The sequence below is a fragment of the Diadema setosum genome, chromosome 12, assembly GCF_964275005.1.
Source record: "Diadema setosum chromosome 12, eeDiaSeto1, whole genome shotgun sequence".
Lineage (NCBI taxonomy): Eukaryota > Metazoa > Echinodermata > Echinoidea > Diadematoida > Diadematidae > Diadema > Diadema setosum.
The window spans coordinates 7,541,068-7,555,081 of record NC_092696.1 but is presented as its reverse complement, the minus strand read 5'-3'; the positions used below and the strand labels follow the sequence as shown (position 1 = coordinate 7,555,081).

General features: G+C 37.9%; 1 pseudogene; it reads right to left on the bottom strand.

The window, feature by feature from the left end:
* Positions 1–811: 811 nt before the first annotated feature.
* Positions 812–3,414, bottom strand: LOC140236333 (uncharacterized; annotated as a pseudogene).
* Between the last annotated feature and the right edge of the window lie 10,600 nt (positions 3,415–14,014).

The window sequence follows — 14,014 nt, the reverse complement described above, 5'->3', positions numbered from 1 at the left end:
GCAGCTGTCGCTCGTGAACGTGTGTAAATTGATTCAAACCCTTGCTCGAGGGGACATTGTGTGAGTGTGAAATGCGCCAACATAGAATAGTATTGCAGGTGAAGTTAAAAGGCGAGAATTGGGGCTTACGACTATAGAAGTAGTCTTTTCACAAGGCCATCTATGGTTGTAGAGGGCCTTGGCAAAAAGGTATGGTGAGGTTATGAGGGACATTGTGCCATATTTGGCAATTACAATATTGTGAACCATCCTGATTTACATTTTCCAAATTACCGACTCTCTTATATAATAATCTATTCCATCAGACATATTCGTACAATAGCATGGTCTGTAATCAAAGAATGGTCCAAGTAAAGATGCTTAAAAAACTTTACTGTTGCCTTACCATCAAAATGAACTATAATTTGATTTGACAAATTAGCTGGAAATTACCTGTAATGGACTTGATCCCTTATATATTAAGATACTCAATTATTACTACGAAATCATTGCCACATAACCATGTTTGAATCTGGTTCGAGTGGGGCATCGTCAGTAAAAATATGTTGTCTAAAGAGGGATAAAGCAGTCGGCAGAACTCGAACATGGGACATTCTTTTGAAAGTGGTGTCTTACCCATCAACTATACCACAGCGTCACATCAGATAAAAGGAAGAGTTCTAACGTGACATAAAACCTCAGATAAACATCTATACCTAATAAGAGAAGACAGGTAGCAAAAACGCACTACGTTGTAGATAGATACTTTCCTACGTCGACTGCGGATGTGTCAAATAACCGGTTTCAATAATATTTCAAATAATATTGGTCACTAAGGGGGAACGAGAGGGTTACAATATCTGTTGACGTTCATGTATTTTCCTAACTTTTCCCAGAAGTAGACCTGCCCTTCAGGCTCTTGCGGCCACATGAGATAATCCCGGTTATCACTGAGGAATAAGCGGGCGAGAAATAACAGGTCGGCGTTCGGGATTTCTTGTAGAAACACAAGCACGATCTTTTCTACTTGGACCTCAGTTACATGATCCAGGGCGATTCTTGAGAGCATTTGCACTGATGAGAAAGACCACCTTGAAGTTGGTTTCAACAAGACGACTGACTAAATCCAATTAGTACATCCCAAGTGTTAACATCTCCAATGGCAAGTCGACCATATTCAGGCAGGTTCTCTTCCAGACTACGTCGGAAGATCTCACCTGTCCACTCTTCGTCCTCATCGTGGGTGATAACGCACATATCATACCGGCAATCTTCACTCTACTGTTGGGGGACGATTAACCAATGAACCAATGAAGTGGATCTTGCATCGATCGATTCCGTACCCGATTTTCATGCGATTGTGGTATATCAGTATCAGACAGAGTGTAGCGCACAAAACGCTGACTACCACTGAGGAGTAGAGAACATAGTTCATGTAGTGTGTATCACACTCTCTAACTGGATCAAAATCGATCAAAGGCTTGTTTGCAGCGGACCTAAATGAGCCTTCATATGAACATCTGGGACCATCTTTAAGTTTGACGGGGTTCTGAGCAATCCACTTCGGTAACCATTCAAGTGAACAGTTACACACCCATTGATTTTTCCACAAAAAGAGTTCCGAAAGAGTAAGAAGTACAGGCTCGAATTCTGTGAATTGTAGCGTTTGGAGACGATTGAATGAAAGATCTAATCTGGTTAGGTTTACAACGTTTCGAAACAAATTGCCGTTCAAGAATACTAGATTATTGGAAGCTAATGATAATTCTCGCAGTTGAACTGTATCATTAAGAAAATATTTGGGAACGTAATCAATATAATTCTTTTCTAGACTGACAATTTGTAAGCTGAAAAGCCCTTTTAGCAGGGTGTCATATATTTCTATATCTAACTCACTTCTATCTAGATATAATATTCGCAAACTGATCAGGTTTTGAAACATTTCACTCCATATAAATTTCATGTTGATACCGTTAAGGTTCAATTCACGTAAACCATGCAACCCTACGAAGGAGGATATTTTCTTATCTTTATCCCAAAGATAAAAGCCTTTTAAGTCACTATCCATGAAGTTTATTTCTTGGAGAAGAGGGGTGTTCCTTTGAAGTTTTCCAGGTGAAAACATAGTTGCATCGATTCCAGTTGTATTCCTAAAGGTCAAGATTTTCAGGGAGGGTACTTTTAGTTGAAGTCCTCCCTTTGTCGAGCAATTGGACACATTTAGAGTATTCAACGACTCTAGATCGGAAAGCGAAACGTGATTTAGTGGGTACAAATTATTGTAAGATAAATTTAAAACCTTTAGATTCGTCAGCCCGTTAAATGCATGATCCCCTATTCGCATGAATTTATTTTGCATGAGGTTAAGTGCAGTAAGATTCACACTCCACATAGAACTGTTCTGATTTATTACAGAGATATGATTATTTGCTAACGACAGCACTCTCAGTGAGGACATACCCCAAAAGTAGCTAGGATCAATCGCTTCCAGGTCGTTACAGTCAAGATACAATCTATCCACGCCAGTCAAATTTTCGAATTCCCTTGGATTGAGCTGTCGAAGTCGATTAAAGGAGAGTCTAACCGCCGAAGCTGTTTTCCCCTTAATGCATCAAATAGTCCAGGTCGTATGAAATCGAGGCCTACTTAATGTGCGATGCGTAGGGATATTATTGTTGACGACGACCCTACACCTTGGAAGAGGTGCTGTAGCTCCTCATCTGGTAACTGCATTTTTGACATAACAAGATTTCGAACTTTAAGGGACGAAATGGTGGCTGGGCTAACCAGACGTATAGGGTTTAAGGTGAGAATGAGAGAATTTACGCTGCACTCCATTACAAAAGACTGTTCCGAAAGCTCTGCGAACTTGTTGTCCTTAAGCGACACGTAGTGAAATGTCATGTTGTGGCAATTCGTCCAGTTTATGGTCTGCAATGCATTTTCTTCTAACTCTAAGTTGTACTTTGTAACCATCGCCCTAAAGAGATCATCAGAGAAAGATGTGAGGTTGCACCGCTTTAGCTGAATGGTCAAGGGGTTAGTGGTGCCAAACATGTCCCCTCGAAGTACCGGGAGACGTGGGTTGGAGGATAGATCCAGCCTGTGCAGAAATGACAGACGAAAGAACGTGCCACTCTCTATGAAAAAAATGTCGTTTTCTATAATTTCCAGAACTCTTAGTTGCTTGTAGACGAGGAATGACGTATTGTACAAGGCGGTAATTTTGTTGAAGCTCAAATCAAGATTTACAGTGTCACTGGGTAGGTTTCTAGGCACCGACGATAGTCCCAAATCCATGCACGATGCTTCCTGTTTATCCCTGTCGACACGACAGGGTGGATCCGCTGCGGACACTGTCTTCACTGTAGACAGGGAAATGAGGGCATGCCATATAGTGAGTATGACTAAAGGCACGCTGTCCTTATAGTGCATCTTTGCCGCTGTCTCCGTATTCTGTAGAAAACAAAATAAGAGGACATCGAATGATTTTCAATATGATTGCCTACCTCTGATATATCCTTCTCTTATATTATGGTCTTTAACAGTAGATATTTTCTAGAGACCTACAGGAGAGATACAAGATAGACAAACAATGTGGAGGTAATGTAATGAATCGGATATTTTATGACATATAAAACATTGAAATCAACGGTTAAATGTATCAGCTTCAGTTTATTAGAGATGTTAAGTGTGGCATTCCACAGGGAAGTATTTTAGGGCCGCTGTTATTTATGATATATATCAATGATTTTTCCTCTGTTCCAGAGGTACTTTCCATTATACACTTTGCTGATGACACCAATGTTTTTCTTGCCCATAACGATATCGATGTTCTTGTTCAACAAGTTAATACAGAAGTGAAAAAAGTAACCAACTGGGTCAGAGTTAACAAGTTATCATTACAATGTTCAAAAAACAAAATATATGCTCTGCAGCAATACTGTTGATTTGTTGAATTCAGCAATAGTTCTGGATGATTGTAATTTAGAAAGTGTGTCATTGGTATTTTTGTAGAAAATAAACTTTCTAGGAAAATACATATTGATCATATCTACAAAATCATTTCTCGCAATATAGGTGTTATGGATAGACTGAAATTTTATATTCCTGAAAAGACATTACTTGTGTTATACTCCTCTTTGATTCTCCCTTACCTTAATTATGAAATTTTAGCTTGGGGCAATACCCATCAGACGCTGCCGAATAGAGTGTTATTACTGCAAAAGAAAGTCCTCCGTATCATTTCCAATTCTCCCACACGTTCACATACAAATGCATCGTTTGACTGTAATAAGCTATTCAAAATCAACGAATTATTTTTATTTAACTAAGGCCAATTTATGTATATGTATAATAACAGTTTACTCCCACCTATCTTTGGTTCTATGTTAAAAAAAAAAAAAAAAAATCAGTCATTCCATAATTACCCCACCCGACGCTCTAACGAGTTTCACTTACCACTTCTTCGAGCGATTTTAGCAAAGAATACACTTATTTACACTGGACCAAATTATTTGAATTCCCTGAATCACGATATAAAATCTGCTCCTTCTATATACTCATTTAAAAGGAGATTAAAGTTTTTTCTTTTACAATCCTATAATGACGACCCCCCAAATCAGATTAGTTTATCGGCTTATTTTGTCACCCGTCCGCAAAATTTGCATAGCCGTTCTTATCATTATTGTTACTATTGCCTAAGCTTTGACTATGATAAGATCTTCTTTAACCTATACTTCGCAGTTGAGGGGTTTGTTGCTTATATTTTTTTTTTCTTCTTCTTCTTTTCTTCTCTTTCTTCCTCAAACCTCCGAGGATCGTTGTTTCTGTTGCATATTCCATATTGACAATTATTTCACTTTCGTTACCTCAGCAACTATTGCAATGTATCGCTACTGTTAGTTTTTTTCTATTATTGTTGTTTTCTCTTAACAAATTTACATGCACTGTTTCTGTCACTCAAGAAAGTGATATTTATGTTTATATATTGTGGAAAAACGAATAAAATTTGAACTTAAACTTGAACTTGAACTTGAACTTGCACTTGAACTTTGATTATAGTTTTCCGTGTGCGTTAATCAACATAAAAAAGACCTTTTACGACGCGAGGAGCGTTGTGGTTTCCTTTCCAAAACATGACATACTTCGTTGAAAGTCAACATATTCGACAACATTGCCACCTTTCCACTATTATTTTTCTCTTTGCGAAACATGAGCATTGCCACTTAATTCATGAGACAGCCCCACATATACCTTTTTTATGTTGGGAAAGCCCTGTTTTCTTTGAAGCCTGGGTCGGGTTGTTTTTAAAGATAATAAAAAGTTTTGGTACCTCAAAAGTTTCCCTGAATTTCCGTGTTTCAGGTTAAAGTATCTATCATGTAACTAACACTGTGAGACTTACTCGCCCCAAAGTGCTCTCATTTCTTAGTAATCATGCAATTAACTGCGACCAGCAGCCCCATACGCATAGCGTAATGGGGCTTCGCATTGACAGATTTAGTATCGCGGGTAAATATCAACTTAAAATCATATGATTATGAAATTTTAGCTTGGGGCAATACTCATTAGACGCTGCGGAATAGATTGTTATTACCGCAAAAGAAAGTCCTTATCATTTCCAATTCTCCCACACGTTCACATACAAAATTTGTATGTGAACGTGTGGGAGAATTGGAAATGATAAGAAGGACTTTCTTAATGCATTGTTTGACACTAATATAAGCTATTCAAAATTTGATTTGATTTTATTGGTTCCTGCATTATATCATTGCTCATGCAGATACATAAACATATGTCATATACATTAATGGTACCATACATATAAATGGATATACATGAACATTAGTTGCTAACAAAATGAGTTTTTTCATTACCTTTAGAATATACAGCAATACATTTTTTCATTGCCTGTACATAAATGTCCAACAGAACAGTGATGAAATGAATAACGCAGAAGGGCTACAGCTTAAGCATTGCTTGATTTGCATGCAGCCCTCGTACATAATACATAACATATAGGAAAATAGGGGGAGGGATGACTTGCATAGAGATAGGATAGGAGAAAGGAGAGAGGAGAGGTCTGTCTGCTTTCACTAATACACAAAGTTAGATCACCTGGATCACTGAATAGTAAAGCATGGCAAAGTATTTTCTCACCGAGGTACAGGTGAACAGTTACAGGTCATGGTCGGTTACATAACATTACGCAATAACTTCAGAACAACGATAATTCCACGAGGGAATTTCATATACAATTCAATTGCAATGACATTATAAGATCACTGATATCCAGAGAGCAGCATTGTCTTTACAGCTTTCTTGAAAGAATACATAAACTTTAAAGTTCGAATTTCTGAAGGAAGAGAGTTCCAAATATCAGGTCCAGTGTGTCTGATAGATTTCAGAGCCATCACCGTTTTAGGATTTTGTAGATGAAATTTATCAGATTGCCTTGTGGGATAAGAATGTATATCCTTGTTTAAATGAAATAATGAGAAAAAAGAAGATGGCAACTGACCGTTACACAAACGAAACTTAAAAAGTGAATTTTGCAAAAAATTAATATCATTTACCTTTAGTGTTTTTAATTCTACGAACAAAGGATCTGAATGGTCCCGATAACCTGAATTGGTGCATATACGTATAGCTTTCTTTTGTAGAAGCAATATACTGTCAATGTGACTTTTCGCAGTTGCCCAAACAATGTTACAATATGAGATGTTCGATAATATCAAGGAATTATAAAGCATAAATAAAATATTCTTTGGGACATAATACTTAAGCTTATAGAGTGTACCAACGTTACGAGACACTTTATCTGAGATATATTGCACATGAGCATTCCATTTCAAATTTTCATTGATATATATTCCAAGGAATTTGACACTTTCTTTTTGTTCCAATAATATACCATCCACCATAATATTCAAATGGTGCATTTCATTTTTATGCTTCTTATTGTGAAAATGAATAAAATTTGTCTTTTTTAAGTTGAGTGACAATCTTTTGCTCTTAAACCATGTAGATAATCTCGGCAATTCAGTATTAAGAGTTCTTAAAAGCGACTGAAAATCAGAATTGGAACAAAATACTTTGGTGTCATCGGCGAACAGAAGATATTGCAGTAACTTAGAAGAATTTGTGATATCATTCATATACACTAGAAATAGTAGTGGTCCCAATATGGATCCTTGTGGGACGCCACAATGTATAGGTAAAACTTCAGAATTTACCGATTCATAGTATACATTTTGCTGTCTATTCGATAAATAATCATCAATCCATTCCAGTGGAATGCCACGAACTCCATAACAATGTAATTTGCGTAAAAGGATAGTGTGGTCAAGAGTGTCGAATGCCTTACAGTGCTTAGGTCCATGAACACACCAATGACATGTTTTTGTTCAGCTAAGGCAGTCGACAATCTGTCATACAACTGGGCTAGTGCCATATCAGTAGAATGAAATTTCCTGAAACCATATTGGCCTTGGTTCAGTATATCATTTTGTAACAAAAAATCATACAGTCTGTTATAAACGAGTCTTTCTATGACTTTAGAAAGACTAGGAAGAATAGAGATAGGTCGGTAATTCGAAACAAAAGAAGAGTCATCTTTTTTTGTATATTGGAATAACTTTTGCAATTTTACATGCGTTCGGAAATACACCAGTTGACAACGACAAATTACAAATATGTACTAAAGGTGTCAATATACTCCCAACAATTTGTTTTAAAAGAGACGTGCTCATTTCATCATGACCACATGTATGACTTGGTTTTAAAGAATGCACAATATCATGGATCTCACTAAAATCTGTTGGTTTGAAAAATAATGAATTATCGTTTGACGTGCCCAAGTACTGCGAGAAATCTGTCTGTGTATAATCAATCTTAGAAGCTTGACTAGGACCTACATTAACAAAGTACTCATTAAAACAACATGCTACATCTTTAGGATTACAAAACGTTTGTCCATTATTCGTAATTTGAGATGTTGACACCTTCTTTTGCTTACCAATGACGTCATTAATAACCTTCCAGGTGGCTGACATATTCCCAGTAGCATTTTCAAAAGCTTCCGTATAATACATTCTGCGGGAGAGCCTGATAATCTGTGTAAGTTTATTTCTGTATGATTTATATCGATTAACATTATCTTTATCAGGATACCATAAACTACTTTTATATAAAGCATTTCTTTTCTTAATGGAACGAAAAATTCCCTTTGTTATCCACGGATATTTGATTTTTGTATTGTTTTTCTTTTCAATTGTGGGGATATGTTTGTCAACATAAGAAAGGAATATATTCCAGAAGGTGTCATAAGCAATGTTTGGGTCTGCAGAAAGTAATTCATCATCCCACGTTTCCGTAATTAAATCATCGTTCAGTAATGATATATTTTCTAGTGTGGATTTCCGCTTTTTCTTACGTTGTTTTTGCTTAACATAAGAATTCTGTGTGTCGCCACAAATGAAAAATATAGGTAAATGGTCAGAAATATCACTATACAAAAGACCAGATTTCGAATAATCTGTGTCAATATTCACAAAAATATTATCGATCAACGTTGATGAGTTGACCGTAATTCTCGAGGGCTTATCAATTGTAATATTACAAAAATTTGCTTGCAAAATATTGCAAAATTTATTTCTAAGAATATGCTCTTCTCTCGAGAGATCAATGTTAAAATCACCCATAATATATACATCTTTGTTTTCTTGATCAATCATCTCTAATAAGACATCAAAATTATCCAAAAATGAATTACTACCTGTATGAGGGGACCTGTATAAGCTGCTTAAAACTTTTAGAACGGATGAACTTTCCGCTGTGTACGATGTAAATCCGCGACATACGAGCAACAAACGTTGTATGTCCGTGCGGCATCCCTTAAACGTCCGCTGCATCCTCTCTGCATCCTCTGGGCATCCTCGCAACTCACATCCGCTGCAGCTAAAAACGGAAAGAGGGAGGAAAGATATGGTACGTGGAACGTCTTTACATCGTTAATAGCACGTTAATAGAAAGGATGTAAGCGTATGCATCTCGTATATAAAGCATTTCGAAAGCATCCCCTCTGCATCCGCTTTTTCTGCTATGCGTCCGTTTCGCAATTATCTCCGGTAACCCCTTCCGAGCTGTCATCCCCTTTCATCCGCTTTCATCCGCTAGGCTTCCGATGAACATCCGTTTAACATCCCCGCTACATACTACCCACGTCCGTTCTATTTCCGTTCTGTTACCGCCAATTGTCGCCAATTTTGTCAATTTCTGGAGAGGATGAAAGCGGATGAAGCCATCCCCGAAATTTTGCTCGTCCGCTGTGTCCTTTCTGCATACGCTTTGTGTCCGTCGGCCAGTGGGACCGGGCCTTAAGCCATGTTTCTGTGATACCAATAGCGGAAAATTTCATACTTATCGTAGACAATAATAATTGCATATTTTCACAATTTCTTAACAGGCTGCGGGCATTGACATGTAATAAACTGAAAGAATGCTCATTATTAATAAATTCTGAATTGAACTCGTCGGGTAAATAATTCCGACATTGGACATTTTTATGTGAATATAAATTAATTTCATCCATATTTAAAACAAGAACAACACTTGGACCATGACATGGTCGTGAACATTTGCATAAGAATTGATGAAAGCAGACAAGAAGAGAGGGAAAGAATACAGCAAGTCATACAGAGAATAGATTGTTTACAAATTACTCTCGTGAGTAGTAGCCGCATCGGACAATTGAGATCTCACAACATAGATCGTTGCTATATCAACTCTCCCTGCAGACAATATACATCAGAAGTCAGATTGTATCTTTGGAAATATTCTATATACACAATATTCATCATACACAATGTGATATTTGATATGAATTTAACTATAAACTCATAATATTTACATAATCGCGGTAAAGACTCAGAAACTGACAGAGAAAGGAAGGCAGAGAGGTGGATAATCGGGGAAAGATAGAAGTAGACATAAAGAACATGATTATGACATAATGAATGAGTTATTGAGAAGGAATACAGAACTCATACCGAAGTGATCTAACAGGAGGAGAGGAAGTTGTGCGGGACTCCTGTTTGGTTCCTCCATTTCCCAGCAAAGAAGCGAAGCTTCACGCCGTTCTTGTACAGCTCTTGAACGGCTGCGGACCACTTCCTCTTCTCAGTCAGATCGTCAGCAGTGAGGTCATCTGTCATGAAGTACGCTTCCTTCGCGAGCTTCAGGCGCTGATTCTTCATGATGTCGACTTTCTCACGGTACGACAGGGTTTTGAAGAGGATGTGCCTGGGCCGATCCTTGGTTGCTTTTCCATCACGGTGCGCTCGTTCTACCTTGATGTTAATCCCAAACTTCTCCTTCGCGATTTTCTCGACGAGAGCTGGGCAATCCTCGTCGCCGGTGGTGGACTCGGGAATACCCACGATGCGGATGTTGTTGCGCCGTGAGAACCTTTCGCTCTTGTTGATTGCCGAGTTGTGCTTTTCCACTTCCAATCGCAGGGCACCAACCTCCTTTTCCAGCTCGCCCATTCTTTTCTCTAGCTGTTGATTCCTGGTCTGTACCTCCGTCACTGTCCTGCTCTCAAACTCGATCGCCTGTCCCAGATGTGTCTCCACCTGTTTGATGTTCTCTATTAAGGATTCCACAGCTTTCTTTATCATCCGCTCGAAGTTCTTTGTTGCTTCGTGGAAGTAGCTGGCAATTCCTTCAGGTGAGGTTACGTCAGCTCCTTTGTCATGCAAATATCTTGATATGTCGGGCACGTCAATGGTATCGGATGCCAAGGGTGCTGCCGCTGCTGCTGCTGTGGTCTCAGGATGGTTGCTTACACGGGGTGGGCTGGCGGGCTTAGTTGTGGAGGCCCGTCTTCTTGATATCGGCGTAGAGTTCTTTGGAGAAGGAAGAGTGGCGCCACGGTTTTCCACCCCAAAATCACTCTTCCTATCTTACTTTGCCTTCCTTGGCAGTACCTTCCTTGTCTGGGTACTCATTATGATAAGTTGATATAGCAGGAGGTGTCAATATCAGTATCCAAAGGTAGATATCCAAATGAGATTCGGGAGAGATGATAAGGTGACGTGTTACTCGCAGCTGGCGGCCATTCGTACAAAAATTCGTACAAAATCAACGAATTATTTTTATTTAACTAAGGCCAATTTATGTATATGTATAATAACAGTTTACTCTCACCTATCTTTGGTTCTATGTTGCCCCCCCCCCCCCCAAAAAAAAAAAAAATCAGTCATTCCATAATTACCCCGCCCGACGCTCTAACGAGTTTCACTTACCACTTCTTCGAGCGATTTTAGCAAAGAATACACTTATTTACACTGGACCAAATTATTAGAATTCCCTGAATCACGATATAAAATCTACTCCTTCTATATACTCATTTAAAAGGAGATTAAAGTTTTTTCTTTTACAATCCTACAATGCCGACCCCCCAAATCAGATTAGTTTATCGGCTTATTTTGTCAACCGTCCGCAAAATTTGCATAGCCGTTCTTATTATTATTGTTACTATTGCCTAAGCTTTGACTATGATAAGATCTTCTTTAACCTATACTTCGCATTTGAGGGGTTTGTTGCTTATATCTTTTTCTTCTTCTTTTCTTCTTCTCTTTCTTCCTCAAACCTCCGAGGATAGTTGTTTCTGTTGCATATTCCATATTGACAATTATTTCACTTTCGTTACCTCAGCAACTATTGCAATGTATCGCTACTGTTAGTTTTTTTCTATTATTGTTGTTTTCTCTGGACAAATTTACATGCACTGTTTCTGTCACTCAAGAAAGTAATATTTATGTTTATATATTGTGGAAAAAGGAATAAAATTTGAACTTAAACTTGAACTTGGACTTGAACTTGAACTTTGATTATAGTTTTCCGTGTGCGTTAATCAACATAAAAAAGACATTTTAGGACGCGAGGAGCGTTGTGGTTTCCTTTCCAAAATATGTGTATATATATCAGACTTCGTTGAAAGTCAACATATTCGACAACATTGCCACCTTTCCACTATTATTTTTCTCTTTGCGAAACATGAGCATTGCCACTTAATTCGTGAGACAGCCCCACATATACCTTTTTTATGTTGGGAAAGCCCTGTTTTCTGGGAAGGGTCGGGTTGTTTTTAATTGATCGGTATTTTTCATGTGTGTGTGTATTGATGTTTGAATGAAATAAGATTAAAGAAATGGAAGGGAGAAATGATTGAAGAGAAAGGATGGGAAAAAGTAGAGAAAAAAAAGGATATAGAAAAAGGCAGACCTGGAAAAAACATAGAAAGAAGAAAATACAAAGAAGGTGAGAGATTGATATGATTGAAAAGAAAATAGGAAAGCAAACGACAAATGAAAGATTGAAAGCAAAGATTGAATGAGATAATAAGAGATGAATACAATCTGGAGGAAGGAAAAGGTGAATAGGAAAAATAAAAACAATTATACTGGTAGAAAAGGAAATGAGAAAAAATAGGTCCTACATCAGAAGCAAACATAAGAAAAATAAAACACATATTGGAGAGAGAAATAAAGAAAGGAAGATGGAGAGAAGGATAACCAGCAGCAGGAAAGAAAGAAGAGAAAAACGAGATTGAAATTGAAATGGAGAAAAGTTACACAAGAGGAACCCCACGAAGAAATTATTGATCGGAAGGAAGGGGAGTTAGGAATACCTGAAAATGAAAGACGAAGGAAAGACAGAAAGATAGAAAAAAAACAAATATGCTTATGATATGAATGGGATGTATGCACATGCGCTTTTGTATACAACTGCTACCGCAATACTTGCCTGAGAAAAAAAAAAGTGGGTGGGTGGGGAGAGGACTTACAAATAGATTTTCGAAAACACCATAGAAAATCAGCTGTGATCGCTACTTTTAGATGAAATGATCGACCCTTCATATTTGCATGTTAAGCATTTAATCTTGGGCATTCCACGCCGGATGATTCATTCTCTGTTTAACTACCACAACTAAAAAGAAAGAAATACAAAGAAGAAACATACACACACATAAACACACACACACACACACACACACACACACACACACACACACACACACACACGAACAGCATGTTCTGGAGCATGAGATCTTTTTCCCCCGATGTACACAAACTGACTTATTCCATTCTTGCCTTCGACCCCAACGTAGAAGCAACCAAAAACAAAGCAGCTTTTAGTCTATGTTTAGCTGGTTCCTAGGTTGAATGCGTTTCATGTGCTGATAAATGACAGGGTAAGTGTTTTTTGTTTTTTGTTGCTGATATTCGCGGTATATAACAATTATTAAAGACGGGGAAAAAGAAAGAAAGGGAAAGGTATTGAGACGTTTACCTATAACTTTCAAAAAAGTCTCGAAATTTACATATATTTTAAAACTAATGTGGGGGTTTCAATAATGCCACAGCCGAAGTGTGGATGTAAAATTTAAAAATCGAAAATTGAAGTGCTTAGATGTTATCATACTCAGGGGCGGATCCAGGAATTCCCGAAGAGGGGGGGGGGGGGGGCGTAAGCAATATTTTTGGGGCTACTTCCGGGTTTCATCTCTTTTTTTTTTTTAACAACAAATATTAAATGAGGGGATGCACACCCGATGCACCCCCCTCCGGATCCGCCACTGATACTGCATTATTACTTTTGGTAACCCTCTTGACAAGTTTTAGGGATCAAACTGGCATATTATATGCAATGAGAGTATTTGCCAGAATTCACATTAATCCTAGTCCCTGGTTGATTGTGATTTTTTTTTCAGTGGCAATAGTCTATGTATGTGTAAGCCTATGTTGGGTCTGCCTGTATATGGACATGTGTGTGCAGGCGTAATGAGTAAGTGTTGCCCTAGGCTTGTACGCATGGTATATACTACAGTATGTGAGGACTTAAGGGGGCACTACACCAAGAAAATTGAAAATGACCAAAAAAAATCGTCTTTTTTGGCATTTATGTCATGTAGAATTCATCAAAACCCCATAAAATCATATATGTACATGTTGCTAGAGATGTCAGT